We start from the raw sequence: 9,428 nt of genomic DNA, 5'->3' as shown, positions 1-9,428 counted from the left end.
GCTGTTTCCCCAGCTGCTGAGGACCTCTGAGCAGCAACAGCTGCTACGAACAAAACAACTCCCACTGCATTATAGCAAGGAATTGACTCAATCAAATATAATGCCAAAACCATCTCGAACCTTCAAGGAAATATCATACATAATTCATATATTCATGTCGTTCCAAAACTGTATGCGTTTCTCTTTTTTGTGGAACACAAAAGCATACATTTAAAAAAATAAAATAAAATAAAAATTCGGACTCCAGCGTTCTTCGAAATATTTTGTTTTTCCACAAAAGAAAGTGACTAAATGATTTTCATGTTTGAGTGAAATGTCCCTTTAAGTATAAAACCCACTGAGACTGATTCATTCCAATGAGCCTTCAACAATTGAGCCCAAAGCCCCCAAATTTCCTCCACACATATGGCCGTTCCTGAGAGCCAGGCTCTTCACGTACGGGGTGGACAGGGGCCAGACGGGGCCCGTCATAGTGCAGGGGCTGTCTCTGCTGCAGGGCTCTTTTCACAGCTTGATTCAACTGACACCATAAACAGAAGTGATTAATGTCACAAGTTAAAAGATTTAGCCTTTCCGAGAAAACACACACATTTAACTGGGAAAGATATCATAAAAAATGAAAGAAATATAACTGGAGCAAATCATTTGTTATTTATTCCACACATTTTACAGTGGAGTGAAAGTTGTATTTTGAAAAATTTGTTTCAAAATATATATTTTTTAAAAGGGTTTTTTAATGTTAGCAATCAATATAAAATGTATGGTTTTGAATGTAATATAAATAATATACGTTTATATGAAAAATAATTTTTGGCCATTTTTAAACCAAATTTGAACTTCAGTAGTGAATAATTCCACACTTTTAAGAAGTACAGACATTTTAAACTGTGCTAAGAGTTAATAGTTAATAGTTTTTCTATAAGAAGAAAAACTGTGCTTTGCCTTCACAGGTAAAGATTAAATTATAAAACAGCCATTTAAAACAGTAATAATTTGCATTATCAATTTTAAACAACTAAACACTACCTTATGTTACTGATTCCAAACATTTCATTGATAATGTCTGTAGTGTGGGTGATAATGTGGCTCTCTATCAATGTATTGGTCAGCATTTACAACACCAGTAACAAGCAATTTTATGTGTAGATCTGCCACATGTCTACCTGTTGTTTTCTCTTGACTAGCTTGCATTGCACCTCTCCTGAAGTGACGCATGGCTTCATCAACTGCTCTGAACCATCTTCGGCCTGTAACTTCTGTGAGGATGTTTGTGACTGACTCTCCTCCTTGGCAAGGGCCATCCTGCCAATTCTAGCAGAAGAAATGGTGCTCTTAAAACTAAAAGTTGATTCCTAGCAATAAACCGTCATCCACACAATCTAGCATAAAATGTTCTGAGGATGAGAGAACCCAGGCATCTCTATAATCGAACTAAACCACAGCGAGTTCAGTATGAGTATATTCATCAGCATGCTCACAAACCTTGACACCTTGGAGACTGCTAGTTTGAAAGCCTGAATCTTTGCCATCAGCTGGGTTTTGACTGACTGTGCAGTAGCGCAGGACATAATATCAGTCAAGGAGCATCCTGGGAGCAGACTCAACAGCAAAGGCACCACCTAAAATGAGATTTAGGAATAATAAACTACATTTAAAGATGGCCTTTTTCCATCTAAAACAACTAAATAAGGTTTTATACACTTTCTCTTCTTCAAGTCATTTTTTGTGATATAATATTTTTCTCACACTGTATAAATGGGTCTGTACATGACAATTTATAGCCACTTTTATATTTTCGGAAGGGGGTTCCTCGCAAGGGGATTATCATATTTGGGGGTTTTGGCATCATCAAAAAGTTTTAAAACCTTAATGTTAGATATTTTATCCATATTTGATTAGGAACACTTATCGTAGACTTGCCTGATCATTGGTTGGCTCTAAGATAAGGACTCCTCCATTATGGCCACTTTGCTATAAGCTTTGGTTCGATTCTCATAATACTGAACTACACCAGGGTTGTACCTTATTGCAACAGAAAACTTGTCTGCTGCTTCCTGGTATTTCCTGGAACAAACACATTTCAAAAATAATATCAAGAGGCACAAGATAAAGAAATATGTTTAGAATTTCATATTTAACCACATAGTTTAAACCTACTTGTCTTCATAGCTATGCAGACCCAGCGTATTGTGAATAATAGCAAGTCGTAGCCAGATAGCCGTGCTTGTCAGGGTCCATCTCCTCTGCTTGCTGATAGTCAGCTAGCGCAAAAGTCCACTCACACTGCTTAAAAAAACAATCTGGGGAAAAAGACACAGATTTTCTCTGTATAATACAAATTCTGCCCAATTACTTTGAGTAATGTGAAACAACCAAGCCATTCGAGAATTTCTAACTCCTCTCTGATTATTTTCCTGAGAAATAGCACCATCTTTACGCCACTCTCAGCCCAACACCCATTAACCTCTTTATTTCTCAGTCCACACCTCCTCTGTTGATGAACAGCTCACTTGCATTTCTCTGTTTCTCTATGGCCTTGTTCAGCAGTATGATGGCTTCGCTGAACAGACCCCAGGAGAAGCACTGAATGGCAAAATCATTGTATGTGAGCACCAGTTTGGTCTGAGCGTCTTCCTCTAAATCCTCTGAGTTGTCCTGCATGTCTCCCTGAGGAGGATCTTCTCCAGCTCCACAGAACTCAACAGAAAGAACCAAGTCCTCAATAGCAGCAGTGAAGTCTTTCAGGCGCCGATACAGAATCCCACTATGAGCAGGCAGAAAATATGTGTATTTTAAAGGGACAGTTCACCCAAAAATTAAAACTGTCATCATTTACTCACCCTCAAGTTGTTCAAAACCTGTATGAATTTCTTTCAGCTGCTGAACACAAAAGAAGATATTTTGAAGAATGCTGAAAAATAATATGGAAGGTTACCCAACATTCTTCAAAATATCTTCTTTTGTGTTCAGCAAATTAAAGTCATACAGCTTTGGAACAAGTGGTGGGTGAGCGAATGATGACAGAATTTTCATTTTTGGGTGAACTATCCCATTAATACCATTTACGTCTACTTTCTAGTTCATCCTTTTATTTTATTGATTGATTGATTGATTTTAATCAACGTTTTATTAAAGCATTTACAACACATATACAAACAAGACAGTCCTATTGCATATCACTGCTGAAAAGATCGGTTCATCATGTATTGTTGGTCTGATTTCCATCCAAAAAGTATATTTTAACATAATTTTCTTGTATCCCTTTTATCCATTTATTAATTATTATCAATGTAATTGATAATAATGCACTTTTTGTTATTGCCTGTAATGCACTTTACATTTACATTTAGTCATTTAGCAGACGCTTTTATCCAAAGCGACTTACAAATGAGGACAATAAAAGCAGTCAAAACTAACAAAAGAGCAACAATATATAAGCGCAAATGACAAGTCTCGGTTAGCCTAACGCAGTACACATAGCAAGGTATATATATAGAAAAAAATATTTTTAGTGAAAAAATTTTTTTTTTTCACTAAAAATAAAAGTTTTTTTTTTTAATTACAAAAAAGAAGATAAATATAGATAAAGTAGAATTAAAATAGAATAGAAAGTGCTAGAGTTAGGGTCAAATAAAGGTGGAACAGATGTGTTTTAGTCGTTTCTTGAAGATGGTTAAGGACTCAGCTGCTCGGATTGATTTGGGCAGGTCATTCCACCAGAAGGGAACAGTTAATGAAAAAGTCTGTGAAAGTGATTTAGTGCCTCTTTTAGATGGCACAATAAATACGCTGTTCACTTGCAGAACGCAAGCTTCTAGAGGGCACATAACTCTGAAGTAATGAATTTAGGTAAATGGGAGCAGAGCCAGTGGTGGTTTTGTAGGCAAACATCAATGCCTTGAATTTTGTGCGAGCAGCTACTGGTAGCCAGTGAAAATTGATAAACAGAGGTGTGACGTGCATTCTTTTTGGCTCATTAAAAATTTATCTAGCTGCCGTTCTGGATTAATTGTAAATGTTTGATAGAACTGGCTGGAAGACCAGCCAAGAGAGCATTGCAATAGTCCAGCCTGGACAGAACAAGAGCTTGAACAAGGAGTTGTGTTGCATGTTCTGAAACAAAGGGCCTGATCTTCCTAATGTTGTATAAAGCAAATCTGCAGGACCGGGCAGTTTTAGCAATGTGGTCTGAGAAATTCAGCTTATCATCAATCACAACTCCAAGGTTTCTAGCTGTTTTTGAAGGAGTTATGGTTGATGAGCCTAACTGGATGGTGAAATTTTGATAAAGTGATGGGTTTGTTGAAACCACAAGCAGTTCTGTCTTAGCCAGGTTGAGTTGAAGGTGATGGTCCGTCATCCAACAAGAAATGTCTGTTAGACATGCTGAGATGCGAGCAGCTATCGTCGGATCATCAGGATGGAATGAGAGGTAGAGTTGAGTGTCATCAGCATAGCAGTGATATGAAAAGCCATGTTTCTGAATGACAGAACCTAGTGATGCCATGTAGACAGAGAAGAGAAGTGGTCCAAGTACTGAGCCCTGAGGCACCCCAGTAGCTAGATGTTGCGACTTGGACACCTCACCTCTCCAAGATACCTTGAAGGACCTATCTGAGAGGTAAGACTCAAACCACTGGCGTGCGGTTCCTGAGATGCCATTTTCCAATAGGGTTGACAGGAGAATCTGGTGGTTCACCATATCAAAAGCAGCAGACAGATCCAGCAAAATAAGTATAGAAGATTTGGAAGCCGCTCTTGCCAGTCTTAGGGCTTCAACAACTGAAAGCAAGGCAGTCTCGGTCGAATGTCCACTTCTGAAGCCAGATTGGTTGCTGTCCAGGAGGTTGTTCTGTGTGAGAAAGGCTGAGACTTGGTTGAACACAACTCGTTCAAGTGTTTTTGCAATGAAAGGTAGAAGGGAAACCGGTCTGTAGTTCTCTAAAAGAGTTGGGTTAAGAGTGGGTTTCTTAAGAAGTGGGGTTATACGAGCCTGTTTAAATGTTGAGGGAAAAACACCAGTGTGAAGGGATGTGTTAACGATGTGAGTGAGTGCAGGTACAACGGCAGGAGAAATGGCTTGAAGGAGATGAGATGGAATAGGATCAAGCGGACAAGTAGTAGGATGATTGGAAAGGATGAGTTTAGAGACTTCTGCCTCAGAGAGTGGAGAGAAGGATGAAAACGAGTGTATGTTTGCTGGTAAGATGTGTTTGACAGTTTGTGGTGTGGCAAATTGTGCACTGAGGTTTGTAATTTTATTAATGAAGAATGTGGCAAAGTCGTCAGCTGTTAGAGTTGATGAAGGAGGGGGAGGAGGAGGACAAAGGAGGGAGGAAAATGTTTTAAAGAGCATGCGAGAGTTAGGCGAATTGTTAATTTTGTTGTGATAGTATGTCCTTTTAGCAGTGGAGGCATTAGCAGAGAATGAAGAGAGAAGTGATCGATATACATTAAGGTCAGTAGGATTTTGTGATTTGCGCCATACTCTTTCTGCAGCTCTGAGCTTAGAACGATACTCACGGAGAACATCAGATAGCCAAGGGGCAGAAGAGGTGGTACGAGCTGGCCTGGAAGACAAGGGGCAGACAGTGTCTAAACAAGACGTAAGAGTGGAGCAGAAAGTATCAGTAGCACGGTTAACATCAAGAGATGATAACTGTTCAGGGGAAGGAAGCAAAGATGAAACCATAGCAGATAGCCGGGAGGGTGAGAGAGAGCGTAGGTTACGTCGAAAAGTGACATGTGTAGGGGTATGTGTTGTGTCAGGAACCATGTTGAGGTTAAGAGTGAGGAGGAAGTGATCCGAGGTGTGCAGTGGAGTAACGAGCACATGATCAGTGGAGCAGTGTCGTGTGTAAATAAGGTCCAGTTGGTTGCCTGATTTGTGAGTAGCCGTAGTTAATACTCGCTTGAGATCAAAAGAAGCAAGCAGAGTGTGGAAGTCTGCAGCCTGAGGTTTATCTAGGTGGATGTTGAAGTCTCCAAGCATAACTAGGGGAGTACCATCCTCAGGAAAGTTTGAGAGCAGCACATCTAATTCTTCCACGAAGTTACCTAGTGGTCCTGGGGGTCGATAAACAACTATAAAATGGATTTTAAGAGGGTGGGTAATAGTGGCTGAATGTGATTCAAAGGAGCTGTTGATACTCAGAGATGGTAAAGGATTAAATTTCCAATCATTAGAGATAAGCAGACCAGTACCTCCACCTCTTCCAGTCAGACGGGGGGAGTGGGAAAAAGAGAAATTATTTGAGAGTGCTGCAGGTGTAGCATTGTCCTCTGGTTTGATCCACGTCTCTGTCAGGGCCATGAGGTTTAGTCTTGAATGACTTGTAATAGAAGTAATAAAATCTGCTTTGTTTACAGCAGACTGGCAATTCCAGAGACCAATAGAAAAAGAAAGTAGTGTATTAGTAGACATAGGCAAAGTGCGCAAGTTGTTAGGATTGCGCTGCCTACAGTGTGTGATGCATGGTTTGCGAGTGGTAGTGATAGTAGGGATCTGGAAACACATAGTAAGAATTGGTTATAAAAACTGAAAACAGAAGGGGAACAAGTAGTAGGAAAGAGAATGATTCAGAAGCGATACTTATGTGCCTTGCCGGTGTCCCTGCTCGGTGGAGTCGAACGGTAGAGTCAATGGTCTTTACACTCTTCGGTCTTCACACGAGGAGGCCGTCACGCGACCGCTGCCGAGGTATACTAAGCTTTTTATATTCGTCTAACAAAACTCAAATTGAATTCAGCTGGACACACTTTCCTGTTTATCACAACAAATGGCCAAGCAAAGCGCACGACACTGACAAGGTACACGATACAGTACGAGACCAATAATAATACGCCGTTCACTTGCAGAACGCAAGGTTCTAGAGGGCACATAACTCTGAAGTAATGAATTTAGGTAAATGGGTGCAGAGCCAGTGGTGGTTTTGTAGGCAAACATTAATGCCTTGAATTTAATGCGAGCAGCTACTGGTAGTCAGTGCAAATTGATGAACAGAGGTGTGACATGCGTTCTTTTCGGCTCATTAAAGATTAATCTTGCAGCGGTTAAAATAATAAAACTTTGTGCTAGTTTTATACAAATAAAGTTAATATTATGAATTTATATTCTGATTCAGGCTGGTTTATGCTGATTTAGTGCTGGTCTAGGAGGTGGACCAGCATACACTGCCCGGAAAATATTTTTTTGGACATGGTACCATAATAATACCATGTTTTGTGGACATGTATCATGCTAGTACCATGGCATCATGCGTCATTTGTGTGTCTAAATTTTTGACTGGTAATAGAAAAGCAAAAAAATATATAAAAATAAAATAAAATCATTGTAACAGAAAATGTATATAAAACCTGAGTTTAGTGTGTGTATCATAACACTAATTTAAATTGAATAATATCACTGTCACAGATGGCCAATTTTTTAGCAGGCAGTAAATATGCAGCTCTTCTGAGCCTCACCTAAAGAGGTAGTACTGTGCTTTATTAGGGTTATACTCCAGAGCGGTGTTTATTTTCCCCAGTGCATCTGAAAGCTCTCCCTTCAATGCCAACAGCTTCTCTCCAATCAACAGCTGCCTGATGGGAATCCTTCACTGCCTCCTTCAGCCTCTTCAACAGTGCCTGTGCCTCTGGACAGCACGGTTTCAGCCCAAGTGCTGACCTCAAGTCATGATAGCATAAAGTCATCTGAGGAGACACGCAGCCCTCTTACCTGTTTATTACAGTCACTTGAAGGGAAACGTTTTTCTGAAGGCTGTGAATGATAGTCTGACCTGATTGAGCTGGTGGTGAAGGCGAGCTCTCAGAGTGAAGAGGTCTGCTGACTGGCCGTCCGTCTCCAGCCAATTATTGACCAACCGAAGACAGTCAGAGTAACGGCCCAGAGCGGTCAGACAAGCCAAACTATGAATACATATACAAAAACGCAAACAATTATGATCTCATGCTACTGTTTAGACACTTTTGAACACTTACGTCACACTTAACTGAACTGCATTGCATTAGATCCAAAATATCAAACCAAGTGTCATCAGCAAAAAAAAAAAAAAACTAAATGACTAACTACAATTTTCTAGCCAATAACTTTTAACCCATTTAGACTGTTGAGGGTAATTTTTACCCTTTTTAGGCCTTTTCGTAGTTTTAATGCAACCTGACTTTTCAGCCTTTTTCAGCTTTTCAAACGACATGCTAAATAAAATTAAAATTAATTGTCAGAGGTGGACATTAATAACAAGTTGGTTATTGATGTAAGATCAATTGTTTGGTGTCCAAATACCTTTTTTGTTCATTTTGAAAAATATGTCTATTGTTTTCAAATTTTGTTTAAAAAAACTTAATTAAATTCTTAATTTGTTTTCCATTAGAAGTGTGTTTGCGTGATATATAGCAATATTTTAAGCTATATTTCTTAAAAATAAATGCTACTTTGATATTTTGTTGAGAATACAAAAACATTCACATATTTTTAAATGACTTGATTGTCCAAATACATTTTGAGTTAGCTTTTATTAAATAATAACTTAAGAATTATATCAATAATATATTGCATTTTGTTAAATTCTGCACACACACACACATACACAATGAAAAAAAAAAAAAAGGAATAGCACTCAATAATGTGAGCAATTGTAGGTGATGATTGTTAGGTAAAGAGAGAGCATGTAGCGCCACCTGGTGGTATTTCATGCTATCACATGCTAACATAACGTTAGTTCAGCTACTAGTTCAGACACATTTAGACTTCAAATCTCTTTGAAGGGCACTTAAACATCTGCTACATTCTGCACTGACCTTCTCATGTGATATGGCAGGAAGGAGGGTTTGAGTTCTGCAGCTTTTGTGAAAGACACCAGAGCCTCTAGAAACTTCCCTAAATCAAAACAACACTGGCCCTGTAAGGACAGTTAAAACACTCAGATAAGTGGTCATTAATGATGAATGACAGCAGAGGATTATTGTGGTATATGATTTAAATTAATTCACATTTTATTGCAGGGAAAACTGTGCATTTCAACTATGCATATAAATATTGATAAAATGAGCATTATGTAAAGATCAAAAGGGCAAAAAGAAAAAAAAAACAATAGTCTTTATACTAATGACCTTTTGACTGCATACTTAATGATTTATAAATGTATTGATGAATGGATACATTTCAAAACACAAACAGCAAAGGCTATCCATAGACTGTAATATTTAAAGCTCATAATCTGACTTCTGTTATCTGTGAATAAATGAATTGTTGTATAGGGTGACCATACGTGCCATTTTCCCAGGACGCGTCCTGGCCATGATTTCTATATTGCCTAAAATATCTAGGTTTTGGCTTTGTTTGCGTGTGCAGACCGATCGGTGTATGACATCAAAGTACCATACAGACGGTTATGCTTTCGAAACGCTCTCGAGGTACTTTGATGTCA

At 38.8% G+C, this 9,428-nt stretch overlaps 1 pseudogene; it reads right to left on the bottom strand.

Annotated features, from left to right (window-relative positions):
- Window positions 1-364: 364 nt before the first annotated feature.
- On the bottom strand, window positions 365-9,276 carry LOC107756267 (tetratricopeptide repeat protein 16-like; annotated as a pseudogene).
- Between the last annotated feature and the right edge of the window lie 152 nt (window positions 9,277-9,428).

Source organism: Sinocyclocheilus rhinocerous, unplaced genomic scaffold (assembly GCF_001515625.1).
Source record: "Sinocyclocheilus rhinocerous isolate Xijiao unplaced genomic scaffold, SAMN03320098_v1.1 scaffold1043, whole genome shotgun sequence".
Classification (NCBI taxonomy): domain Eukaryota; kingdom Metazoa; phylum Chordata; class Actinopteri; order Cypriniformes; family Cyprinidae; genus Sinocyclocheilus; species Sinocyclocheilus rhinocerous.
The sequence above is the reverse complement of the archived record's forward strand: the minus strand, read 5'-3'. Positions and strand labels throughout refer to the sequence as shown.